The sequence below is a fragment of the Biomphalaria glabrata genome, chromosome 11, assembly GCF_947242115.1.
Source record: "Biomphalaria glabrata chromosome 11, xgBioGlab47.1, whole genome shotgun sequence".
Lineage (NCBI taxonomy): Eukaryota > Metazoa > Mollusca > Gastropoda > Planorbidae > Biomphalaria > Biomphalaria glabrata.
Genome location: NC_074721.1, coordinates 31,370,179 through 31,383,959, shown reverse-complemented (window position 1 = coordinate 31,383,959; position 13,781 = coordinate 31,370,179). Strand labels below are relative to the sequence as shown.

The 13,781-nt window shown below is 38.6% G+C and overlaps 1 long non-coding RNA gene across 1 annotated transcript; it reads right to left on the bottom strand.

The window, feature by feature from the left end:
• Nucleotides 1-414: 414 nt before the first annotated feature.
• Nucleotides 415-13,775, bottom strand: LOC106070574 (uncharacterized). Its single transcript, XR_001218267.2, has 3 exons — nt 13,475-13,775; nt 2,424-2,602; nt 415-543 (listed from the first exon to the last, which is right to left on the bottom strand). It is a non-coding gene; the product is annotated as an uncharacterized LOC106070574 (long non-coding RNA).
• Between the last annotated feature and the right edge of the window lie 6 nt (nt 13,776-13,781).

Genomic DNA, 13,781 nt, shown 5'->3' with positions numbered 1-13,781 from the left:
AGTTCCACTGGTGCCAGGTTCAAGAAAATTGTGATGGGATTTCTCAGGTAGGTTGAGTAGAACAAGAATAAATACCAAATGGAATCGTCCTGTAGAGGTCAGTACATTTATGAAAAATTCTTGCAATGAAGGTCAAACTTTGTACAAGTATTAGTCTCATTATTCTTCATTCAGATACGATTTCTTAAAATTAATACTTGGTATACATGTATACATTTATTTATTCATGATATACATTTATACATTTACACTTGATCTACGATATAAACTCAATTTCTTTTCTCTAGTCCGGGTCCCTGTGTGTCGCTAATGGTTTCAGACTGGACAAGGCAATTAGCTAAGTATCTAATAATAAGAAGAAGACAAAGAATGATTTTTTTTTTTCAGATAAACAAAACAAAAAAGTTTCGATAATCAATTTTATTTAAAACAAGTTGTAATGTCTGTGGATCTCTGGAGCAGGTAGCTCGGACAGACAACTGCGCGCTCTGGCTTCTCAGCTCGAAACTTTTGTTTTGTTGTCTTCTGAGTTTTTGCTTTGGACTGAAAAAAAAACAACAAAATGTTAACAAAATAATAATACTTGAGAACTAATATATGTGTGTGTGTGTTTAAAGTCATGTAGGAGACAAAAAGGTGTGTTAAAGTCATGTATGTGCCTAAATGTTATGAAGGTGCTACAAAGTTATGAAGATGCTACAAAGTTATGAAGGTACTACAAAGTTATGAAGATGCTAAAAGTAATGAAGGTACTACAAAGCCCTAGCTAATTGTCCTGACCTGATGGAAACGGTTGTAAGGGATAATTATTAGGCCAAAAGGGTAAAAATGAGGTGCTGTGGCCGAGGGGTTAAGCGCTTGGTTTCAGAACCTGGTGTCCCGTATTTGAATCTCGATGAAGACTGGAATTTTGAATTTTGAGTCCATCCAAGCTTAATGGTTACCTGGCTTTAGTTGGGGAACGTATAGGCGTTTGGTTGTTGTGATGGTCACATGACACTCTACTCGTTAACCGTTGGCCAAAGAAACAGATGTACTTAACATCATTTTCCCTATAGATCGTAAGGTCTGAAAGGGGAACTTTAAAAAGGGTAGCAAAATAAGACTCCCGTAGATGTGCCTAAAAAGTACAGATCGGGATTGCGAAGAGAGCTCTTGCAACCATGCTAACGATTCACACGCCGTTCCCGCATGGTAAGCTTGGTATAGAGAAGGACGTCCCCGGTGTGCTCAGCCTTCGGTCACGTCTCTAGACCCGTGCGTCCGGAGTTCTCGAGACACTGGAAATATTGGTGTGATACGTAGACAACAAAGCAATAACTCTACACCTACCTACATAACTCTACACCCACCTACATAAATCTACACCTACCTACATAACTCTACATCTACATATATAACTCTGCACCAACCTACATAACTCTGCACCTACCTACATAATTCAATTTGTTCTTTGCAAGAAGGCAGAGGAAACTCTTATATGTTATGCTGGTCTAGATTTTCTTTAGCTTAGCTCTTCTATACCTACATGCTCCTCATTTTATGTCTTCCAAGACATTCAGTCACTGTTCTTTTTTTATAATGTGTGAAGTCTACAGAAGGGATCTGCGGTTTGCCCTTTTAGGGGCCCTGCATTTTGACATTCGACATCATGACATGAGATAATGGAGTTAATAAATATATGCCTAAATTCCAATAGGTACAGTTATATAAGTAAAATTAATAGCAAAAAAAAATTTATATTTATTTTGACTCTTTTATTGAATAATGCCGTAGTTTATTGGCGAGATAATGCAAGATAATACACAAGTGACAAATCTTAATCCATATCACCTCACGTCGTGCTTCCTGTGCAGCGAAAGGTATCTATAACATCATCTAGATCAATGCTGTCTAGTGTTATTGAATCCACGTGAATAGCAAGATTTCGTGGCAGTGGCGTAATATTTAATATAATATTTAATGTTAAAAAAAGGAAAGTCATTTGAGGCCCCTCTCAAGTGTGGACCATAGGGGAACTTCGAATTTTGATTCCCCCCTTCCCCTCCCCCACCCTAGTTACGCCACTGAGAAGACATAACCAATACTTATATGTATTACAAAATAAAAAGATTCTATAGAAGAAAACAACATGGCTGCAAAATGATTCCTTTACAATTTCCCAATCAAACCCCAGTGCTATGGTTCATTGTCATGTCTCTGCTCTCCACCAATAGATCTGTGGTAATATTTTTACATGCTCTTTTATATTTTAATAAGTGAAAAAAAAAAGAAATATATTTTCAATTAACTATCAGCAACTTTAAACAGGAGACTTTAAAAGCGTCTATAACCCTATATTAATAACTGAGGGGGAGGGGAATAGTAAAGGTGTATAACTCTTCATTAAAACTAACCACTGTTGATTTTCCTGGATTACTTACCTTGATTCTCACAGCTATGAGAAGAATTAAAACCATGTTCAAATGCTTTGGTATCCATCTACAACTCTCTAGGTATGTATTAGCTTTCACTTCTATGTAAAACAGAACTGGAGTGTCGGCTGTACAGATATGGAGTCTTGTGGAAGCTCTCACATGGCATGTGCTCGAATCTAGACTCCCTGAGGGAGAAAGCAAGAAATGAATTTTTATTTTCTTTGCAAATTCATTTTAAAACTTTCTGTAGTCGTGCATGACTGGTTGAGTGAGAGAGGGAGGGGGGAGTGGGGAGGGATAGAGAGTAGGGTGGAGAGTCCGAAGGGGAGAGAAAGAGGGAGAGAGGTTGGAGAGGCAGATAAATTATCTAAGCCATTCAATGTTCAAATCCTTAAAGATATTCTACAGTTTGTATATCTGTATATATAACTCTCTACGCCACCCATACGAGACAAGACGATGGAAAATTAACTCTTTTTTTTTCTTTATGCAAGTCGGACAAGAGTTACCACACGTAACTTTCGCGGCGACAGAGAGCGCTGCTCAGAAAAAAAAAGGGAAGGGGGGGGGAAGAACAAGTAATCTTCTCTGTACATATATACAGAGTTCCTTCCTTTCATTAACTCACAGTCGTCTCCCCAAACCCACCCCATTTGGACAAGTGTGTATTTCAGGGCGTGCTCACCCGTCACTAAATAGTGGTGTATGCTCCGTCGCGGCTCGGCTAGTATAGTATATTTTATTATATAGTTTGTATATTGTGTATATTGTAGTCTGATTGATAAGAGCATAGAATTTAAAAACAAAAATGGAGAAACGCCTTATCGAGAGAGAGAGAGAGAGAGAGAGAGAGAAAGGGAGGAGAGAAAGAGGAGTAGAACGAGTAAAGGAAGAGCATAGGAAGAGTAACCCAGTTAGGGAAAGAGTGAGTGAAAAAGAAATAGAAGCTTTCTTTGCTAAAGGGTGCACGAAGCAGGCAAGGGAGGCTTGAATACTCAGGGTGGGACAATTCATTTCTCCTTAAGTTAAGAATGATTAGAAGAAGGGGGAGTAACTGACAGAATAAAGGAAGATGATTGATGCCGGGATATTGTGTGGTTAGGGGGGAGGTAATCAATATGTAACCTGCTCATTATTGATTAGGTTATGGGCCTTGATGAGGCTCACTGAATGAAAATATGCAAAAGGGAGAGTGAAAGTGGAATTGATGTTCTCTGTGAGAGTGGTGTGTGAGAAAGGGGCATAATTCATTCATTACTATGTTGATTTGGGTTGGGAGATATAAGCGGGTAGCTGCTTATGTTACGTAAACACATGGGCGTAGCCAGGATTTTTTTTCGGGGGGGGGGGTTTGGGGGGGTGAAATTCCCCCCCCCCCGCGCGAAAAATTTTTTTTATGTATTTGTGTGTGTGTGTGTACATAATCTTTATTACATTCTGACCCTTCATTCTTTCGGAAGACGTTTATTGTGCCCTAGAATAGGTTATTCCATGAGTTAGTGGAAAAATTGTAGATTCCCCGATATTACTAGCAAAGGGGTCTGGGGGAGCGCTAGGAGCTCCCCCAGCGCGGGGCGAAGCCCAGCCGCCAAGCACCATTTCTGATATTGAAATTCAACAAAATGCATATTCTGAGGTATCTACAGTGCATTTTCCTGCTATTAAAAAGTTCTATTTCAAAAACCTAATGTGCTATTCTTACTGACTTAGACCCTCCTCGTCGTTCGGCGCATTTGCCATCAAGCTGTTTTCATAAAATTGTAGACTCCCCGATATTACTAGCAAAGTGGTCTGGGGGAGCGCTAGGAGCTCCCCCAGCGCGGGGCGAAGCCCCGCCGCCAAGCACTATTTCTGATATTGAAAACCAACAAAATGCATATTCTGAGGTATCTACACTGCATTTTCCTGCTATTAAAAAGTTTTATTTCAAAAACCAAATGTGCTATTCTTACTGACTTAGACCCTCCCAGGACGTTCAGAGCATTTGACGTCAAGCTGTTTCCATAAAAATCTGTCACTGGTAATGTCTGAAGCCTCTTCCCACCTACCATGAGAACCTCCATGAATGAGTGGCATCAAGTTGTACTAGGATATCATTGCAACTCTTCTTATGCGTAATTCATTATGTCGGAGAACATTTCCCGCAAACCTCATGCGTCGTTCTCTCACAATCTTACAATCTCACAATCTTACTAAGGGGTCGACTCCATGTTCGGCATAGGATTTCCTTGATTTAGACCCGATCTCTATAACTGACTCCTAAAATCTGTCTTAGCCATCTTTGTTGAGCTACATTTAGTGTTTTTCGATTTCGGTAGATAACTATTCACTGCAGTTTATTAATGGAGCCCTGCCACTGGTAAAAATGTGTAACCTCTCTTGAATACGCTCTTGGAATTAAGTGACTGTAGTTTGCTTTAGATTTTATATCGAAAAGAGAAGTTTTATCGTCAAAATCTTCTGTTGGGGCATTTCTAACTCAAAATGCTCTGTAGGGGGATCTTAAACTCAAAACCATCTGGAGGGGTTTTAAACTTAAAAAAAAAAGCCATCTGTACAAGAAGGGTTTAAACTCAAAACCCCCGATTGGCTTGGCTACGCTCAAATAATTTTAGTGTGTAATTTGCTTTTTTTTTATATTGAAGATGTAATTTTAGCACCAAACCCCTCTGAATGGGGGTTTAAACTCAAAACCCCTTTCGGCAACGCTCATAGCATTTTGAGTGCGTAATTTTGCTTTTTTTTCTTACACTGAAGATGTATTTTTATCCTCGAGAGGGGTTTAAACTCAAAACCCCTTTGACTACGCTCATAGATTTTAGAGTGAGTAATTTTCTTTTATTTATATTGAAGAGGTACTTTTTAGCTTGAAACTCCACTGGAGGGGAGTTTAAACTCAAAACCCCTTAGACTACACTCATAACATTTTTAGTGTATAATTTGCTTTGTTTTTATTATTAAAGAGGTATTTTTTACCTTCAAACCCCGCTGAAGTGGGGTTTAAACTCAAAACTGAGTCAAAACATTTTGAGTGCGTAATTAGCTTTTTTTTATATTAAAAAGGGGGTTTATCGTAAATTTTAGACGGGGTTTTAAAATCAAAATCTTCCTTAACTGTGCTCTTGGAATTAGGGGATTTTCGTTTGCATTTTTCTTGTTTTGCTTTATAGAAGAGGGGGAGTTAACTGCAAAAACGCAGGTAGGGGGTTTAAAACTCAAAACCCCTGGTAGGGGGTTTTAAACTCAAAACCCCTAGTAGGGGTTTTTAAACTCGAACCTCCCTGGTAGGGGGTTTTAAACTCATAAACAAAATCAAAGCAAAAAATCAGTCACTAAATTTCGACTCCCCCCCCCCCCCGGGGGGGGGGATTTCATTTCGGGGGGGGGGGGAACCCCCCCCCCCCCTGGCTACGCCCATGCGTAAACATCTTACATTGTCTCGCCTTTTATTTTTTGGTTTCTTTGATATGTTTCTGTATGTACACAACCTTTGGTGAAATAAATCGATTACAGAACGGTGTGCATAAGTTCATAAACGCGACGACACAACGAGAGATGACGTTAACAATGATTCCAGACGACGTGAATGCCAGTAGCCATTGTTCTTACAACGCTTGTTTATGTGAATTTTAATGGTTTTAATTGCTACCCATTCTTGTCTCCCTTCCTCCTTACTAGTTGTATGGTTTAGCACAAAGTTTGTATCCACTCAGATTTTGAACACGTCATTTCTTCCACATTCAGTACTCAAATAAAGTTGAAATTTTGCACAATTCTTAATTGTCGATGACAACACATGAATCAATCAAAAAATTAACTTATTCGTTGATTAATTAAGTTTACTTTATATAGAAAAGGGGGAAAAGATCTTGCAGTATTAAGATATAAGGCAGTGAATATGTTAGGCGTCACTTTTATATAACAGAAAGGGAGCCAAACCCTTTAATTTTCTGATAAGCGGTTATCTGAATATCTTAATTCTTCGGGATCTTTTTCCCCTAGATTAAACAAAAATTAATTAATTACTACTAAATAATTAACTATTCGGTTATTTTTTGGATTGATTCGTGTCTATTGAATAATTGTGCGAACTTTCAACTTGATCCAAGAATGGGAAGTGGGAAAAAAAAAAAGATGTTTAAACTTTTGACCAGACAGAGAGACAGAGTGAGTGAGTGCTTGCTTTATAATACATGCTCTAATAGCACAGATTTATTATATCTAGGTCAATCCTACATATGCATGACTGACCCAAACTAATTGATACCATTACACTTAATATAAGCTCTGTTTATACGTTGTTGTTTTTTGTTTGTTTGTTTGTTGTTGTTTTTTTTTATATAGCGCATCTCTTTTGCTTCTATCAGGCCCAGTTCTGTGGGAGGAGGAAGAAAGCTTCCATTCAGCAAACACAACTCAAGTCGAGATTCGACCTCGAACCCTTTTGTTAGGTGTCCAAGCCGTAGCCAAGCGGTTTTGCCTTCTAAGCCACACAAAGACAATCAGTTTATATGATCAAGGGTTTACTAGAGTGTCACGTAACCAACCACAGGCATTTTATCGCTACACTACTCGCTTAACTAAATTTCGTGAGTTTCTGGGGTCCTGTGACCTTGACCTACTCTTGCGAGCCCACCAGCTCGCCACATCATTTGATTATTTATTTATTTTTGCTTTTATTTTAGATTTTTCTTTAAGCACATGCCTCATCACAGAAAGACAATCGTCGAGTGAAAACCAACTGAGCTCTAGCCAAGTCTATTTGATAGGTATCCGGGGGTGGGGGAAGGGTTTGAGTAGAACCCTTTTGATAGGTATCCGGGGGTGGGGGAGGGGTTGGAGTAGAACCCTTTTGATAGGTAGGAGGCCCGTTGGCTGCGCGATAAAAGGCTTGGCTTCCGAATCACGGTGAAGACTGGAATTTTTAATTTCGGGATCTTTTGGCACCTGAGTCCACCCTGCTCTAATGGTTGCTTAACATTACTTAGAGAAAATGTAAAGGCGGTTGGTCGTTGTGCTGGCCACATGACACCCTCGTTAACCGTAGGCCACAGAAACAGATTATCTTCCGATTGTATGACCTATAGACCACAAAGTCTGAAAGGGGAAATTTGATGGGTCGCCAAGTGGTATGAAGTGGTTTCGTTACACATTTCACATCTATGTTTCATGTATTTCGATATACAGTTGTCTACCCCTACATGCGGTACACGACTAATGCATATTACATCTGTAAATTATCGAATTGCCACTATTATTTTTTTGTTCTTTTAAAACAAAGAAAATCCCAAAATACACAACAGTCCGTCTTTTACAGAATTGTTTTGTTTTGGCCACTGAAAGAATCTTGCAGGTTAGATAACTGGTCTCGAATTTCAGTTCAAGGGAGTTCAGGTTGCCTTCTCTTGGCTTGCCCTGTCGTGGTTACCCCCCATTCTTTTAAGTGGCCGATATTCGCAAAGCAAACAAAAGGCAAGGGCTGCAACTCTCGCCAAGCCTTCTAGAATGACGTTTCCCCAAACAAGGGGCAGGTAATTTATGCAGAAATTTGCCAAGCACTAGACAAGGACTAAGAAAACAGAACTTAGAGTAAGGTCCCTCCCCCCACTCTCCTCCAAAGGTCCTCACTGCCCCCCCCTCCTCCCCGTTGTTGTTTTTTTCCCATTGTTTACATACCATCCACTTTGTACATTCATACATTAAAAGACAAACACACACACACACATACAACACACACACATACAATACATACACATCTTCATCTTTCACTTTTTGTACAGTGTTTCGTTCTTTCTCTCTGAACTACCAACATTGTTATTTCTTAATTCTTTCAGAGCTTCTCTCTCTCTCTCTCTTTCATTTTCTCTCTCTCTCTCTCTCTCTCTCTCTCTTATTCCCTCTCTCTCGCTCATTCTCTCTCTCTAATTTTCTGTCTCACTCTCATTTTCTCTCTCATTATCTCTGTAATTTCTCTCTCTCTTGTTCATTTTCTCTCTTTTTTCTCTCTCTCTCTCTCTCTTTCTGTCTCTCTCTTTCTGTCTCTTTCTGTCTCTCTTTCGCTCATTTTCTCTCTTTTTTCTCTCTCTTTCTCTCTCTCTCTCTTCCTCCCCCCACCCTCTCTCTCTCGTTCAAAATTAATCCCAGAATGGCAGTCCTGTTTGTGATGAAAAGTGAAAAGTGATTTATTGACACCAAAAAAATCTTTAAACTTTTCTTCTGCAATATGCAGAAATTGTTTCCTGTATTTTATCAGCTCTACACAGGTGCACACAAACACATATACACATTTAGGTAACGTCAAAATGGTACACTTACACCAGTGATGCCAAACTAAGACTCACGGGACATATTTATTCAGCCTAGCTATCCGACCCACTAAAAACGTCTGTCGACAGTGCTTAGTATCATGTATTGGGGGGGGGGGGGAGAGGGGGGGGGCTGAGTGGTAAAGCGCTTGGCTTCGAACCTAGGAGACTAGGGCTCGAAACTTGGTGAAGATTGGGTTTCTGAACTTCGATATTTTTAGGGCCCCCTGAGTCCGACCAACTCTAATGGGTACCTGATATTAGTTGGGGAAATGGTGATGCGGTTGGTCGTTGTGATGGCCACCTGACGCCCTCGTTAACAGAAACAATTATCTTTGTATCATCCGCCCCATAGATAGCAAGGTCATAAAGTGGTTAACTTTAATAAAGTCGTAGAAATAATCGGTTTCATTAATTCGATTTTATTTTATGTTGTTTTTATTTTCGCTAATGCGGCCAGCGACAAGTGTGACCCCCTGCCGCCCCTGATAAAAAAGTAGCAACAACCACTAACCTTAATCTATATCAATTTTCTATCCAAGTTTATAGACTTACTTCTTCTGGGTATCTCATTAGACTCCTAGATTAATAGAGGACGTATGGACAGTATCTATACAGAGACACAATCTTATGACAGCAGCGACGCCTACATAAACTATGAGAAATGACGAGAGCTGGGGAAAGAGGGTAAATCTTGCATGAAATAATGTATTATAACGAGTCAACAAATATAAACATAAACATCTAGACTGTCTGAGAAATAAACAAAAACGTAAATAAAAAAATAAAAATAAAAAGATACAAAGAGTAGTAACTCCGACCTAGACATAAATATATGCTAAAGGTGTACAAGTCGTGTTCACACCACTGGAGGACGAGACTGATTGTCTGGTGTCTTCTTTTAAGAATTTTTTGAAATAAAAAATTGAACCGCAAATAACTAGATCTGGAACTAATTTAAACAAAAAGAGAAATGGTGTTTTTTTTTTATTCCTTTAATATTACTTTTGAATTGTGACGTTAACAGAAATGTATGGAGCCAACTTCAATATAATTGTCTTCAAATGAGAGTGCACTACACATTAGCTTTAGTATTATAGGCGGATTGTTGAACCAATGCTTCATGGCTGTTAAACTGAACAGAGTTTAGTTCCCCTGGCATACGAACGGACAGACAAACAGCACAACTTATTTTCGAATTCGGTTCATCGGATCAGCCACTTATTCGGACCGAATCCTAAAAGTACAGAAACGAATATTATTACATAGTCTAACCCATTTAAGCTGACCAGCCGGTTGTTAAGACCGCACTGGTCAATACTAATATGCGAGGGACATTCTTGGTAAAAACAGCGCATTAACGTCTGTAGTGAGCGTGACCGACGTAAAATCGTCTTCATGAGAAGCAAGACGATAGTCGCAGACCTTTTTCTTTAAATCGCAAACGTCGACATCATAACGATGTATGGATCGTCCGATACAAGAAAGTGGAGAAGAATCGCGTTTTGAAATTTCAGCTTCAAAATATTTCCAGTCGATATTGTTGTCGACGCCTCTCGCAGAAAAAGGTGTACCGGTATATTGTGAGACGTCCTAGCTGGAATATGAAAGTAGTGTCTCTTATTAATGGCACGTTTTGAAACCTTGTCATGTCATCTTATTAGGATTACATTCAAGTCTGCATTTATAACTACAATAACAACTTTTTAAAATAACTCATTAAAAAAATGGACCCCCCCCCCAATCTCCTTTTTTTTTTTTATTATTGTTGTTGGAAAACGCTGGAATAGAGAGATAGCAATTTTAAAAAAATTATCAAAGATAAACACGACTTCGGTTCGAGTCATTTGTTTATCTCGATTCAAATATTCTACTCAAGTTCAAATTCTACAAAATAAACTCTCACTTTAAGGCAAGCAGGACAAATACATAGATCGTAAAACAATACAAACCCGTTTCAAGATGTATAAAACGATAAATATTAAATTAAAAATACAACACTTTAGTAAGGGCACAGACCAATCCTCGCAATTTAATATACCGCTCCGATTCCCTTAATGTAGATGTGTACTTGTAGCAACTTTGAAAATTGTCTGAATGTGTTGATTAGTAAATACTTAATGGCCAGTCACTAACTCTGTGGTTGCAAACCTACAGTCAAAGGGAGGCAACTATGGTGTTGTTGAGCTTTGACTAGGGTGCAGTGGTTCCTTACGTGATAATTCGATTCAAATTGTGAAATTTGCACCTGGAATGGGATCCTATGAAATTGAGGATTTCGAGTCATTCATCAATTAATTTCATTTTCTGCTGTTTGTGAGGTAATTTTCTCATATGTAAAACCTCTTTTCTAATCAGAATGACAGACAGACAGACAGGCACATACCGAAATTACTAAATACTGAGACAGACAGACAGACAGACAGATAGATAGATAGATAGATAGATAGATAGATAGATAGATAGATAGATAGATAGATAGATAGATAGATAGATAAAAAGACAGACAGACGGACGGACAGACGGACAGACAGATATAGCCTCAGCCTCGTACATAATATTGCCCCCCTCCAAACACACACACACACACACCTCTAATCAGCACCAGACAACAGCACCACTGAATGCTCTGAGTGGTGGTCGATAATCTACTCTCCGTCTGGCCTTCCCATTGTGTGTAGTCCTGAGTGTGAGTACAGATCTGTCCGTTGTTTGCACACATGCAGAAGGAGGGGCGGGGGAGATTATTGATAGGGATTAGGGGTCGAGGACTAATGACAAGCCGTGAACAATGTCATGTGATGATTCAAATGGATGAGCGCTCCCTTTTTAAATTATTTACTCACGTGCTGGTACAGACAAAGGTGAACACTTCTAGGCTGACTAAAGAGCCTCTGTTCGTATTGGTGGTGTTGGTTTTCTAATGACATTGTCATTTGATGACATTCTATAGAATGTAGCATATGCCCATACCAGTTCTATCCACCGGTTACGCCCGTTTTTTTTTTAATCCACTTATTCCTTAAACAAGTTTTTTTTTTTTGTCTAGCGCTATTTCTTGCTTCTACCTTTCTCAGTACGCTATGATCCAGGGCCAGCCTTAGGCTGCAGTAGGCCCCGCGCTAATTCTAGGTGTAAATTATTAAATTAAACCATTTTATAACTTATAACAGAGCTCACGCGTCCCCCTGATATTCAGAGAACTTATGGAAATGGAAATTATTAAAATCTCCTGAAAACGCATAAAATCTCCTGAAAAATCATTCAATTACTTGAGGTCAACAATTCATGAAGATAGATTGAACAACTTGCCAATTCTTGCTATTGAGCCAGATCTATGTAGGAAACATTTTTTTTTTATTTATATACTGTATGAGTTTTCTGCATGCAAGGCTCGTAAAGTAAATTTGATAGTGATTCTGTACGTAGTAAAGAATGAATAAAATGCAAAGACGAATTTATTCTCGAATACAAAATCTTAATTTCTACTTATTATCCTTATCCCTATCCAGACTGGGCTCTGCGCAATCCGTTCGCATAGGGCCCCTCACTTGATAAGGCCGGCCCCTGCTATGATCCTATCACTTATCAGGACCAGTTGGGAAATTTGAGATGGGGGGGGGGGGGGGGGAGACAGATAAAGAAAGGAATATCTGGGTGAATTTTACTGTTTTCGTTTTTTTAAAGCATTTAGAAAAAAAAAGGGGGGGGGGGGCGAGTCGAACTCATGACTTAAGCCGACATTCTAACCACCCTGCTAGTGAGGTGTGTATGAAAATAGAAGATTGTTTAGTTATCAATTGTTTGTTTCAATTTTAATTTAAAGCGGCGACCGATAAAGAGGACTAATTCAGCTTATACCACCACCTCAGTCAAGTACAATTTCTTTACCTTATTAGAGATACAAACAAAATAATTATTTGCCTATAGTCAATTAACTAATTGGTTGTTTGTTTTTTTTATTGATTCATGTGTTTTCATGTAAAAGAAATAACTGTGCAAAATTTCAGCTTGATCCGAGATAGGGTGTGAGAGAAATAACGTGTACAGGCTTTTTTTTTAATCAGACAGACAGACAGAGCGAGTTAATAATAAGCCTTGTAAAAAGGGCATGAACGCGTTTGGTTTCGGTAGCAAATAAAAACAAACTTCAAAGTCTTGGGAACTTGCTAGTACTAAGTAGTAGATAAGGTTTTAACTCAATGCATAGGTAGCGAGATGTACTGCTGTCTTTAAAATCAAGACATTAAGTGCAATATGCGTTTTGAACGCTGACCAATGAAAGGTCATCATTCTTCATTCTAGATCTACCTCTGTTGTCTAGATGGGAAACAACAGTTACATGATGGCGGAACTTACAAGGCAGAAATACATTTGTCTTGAAATATGGGGCCTTGTTTTTTTATATTTTATGCATGTCTAAACAGGTTTATGATAGTATATACAGTGTATACACTCAGTGTGTGTAAAAGGGGGGGGGGGGGGGGGATTTGTGTTATCATTGTGGAGTGTTAGATAAAGATACAATTTATGAACTAAACATTTATACTACACATGGACCTATTCTATCAAGTGAATATAGTGAGTTTGGGATATAGGACGTTATATTTTACTTACTATAATTACGAGATTACCTACACTCCTCCTTACCGTTAAATATGTGTAGGTAATATATAATATAATTTATTGTAACTAGGTGTTGGTATGTGCGATTTCTTCCTACGGAACATATAACTAGATTTAGATACTTACCATACCATCAATCCCTTGAATGAACCGCATTTTAAAACCTATTTATTAAACTAGCAATAGACCTCCACTGTAAAGTCTAATGACACAATTACTGAATTAGTGAATTAGTATTATTGTAGCTAAACCAGATGCCAGATGCTCTACCATAGTGCTATTCTACACTTATACAGGCTGTAGATGTGACTAAATGACAGGATCGCTCTAGTAGCCTACAACATTTCCAAAATTAATATTTTAAAAAATTAGATCTAGACATATTTAAAAAGAAAAAAAGGTGACACGTATCACCGCCTTCTCGGGTTTAAAG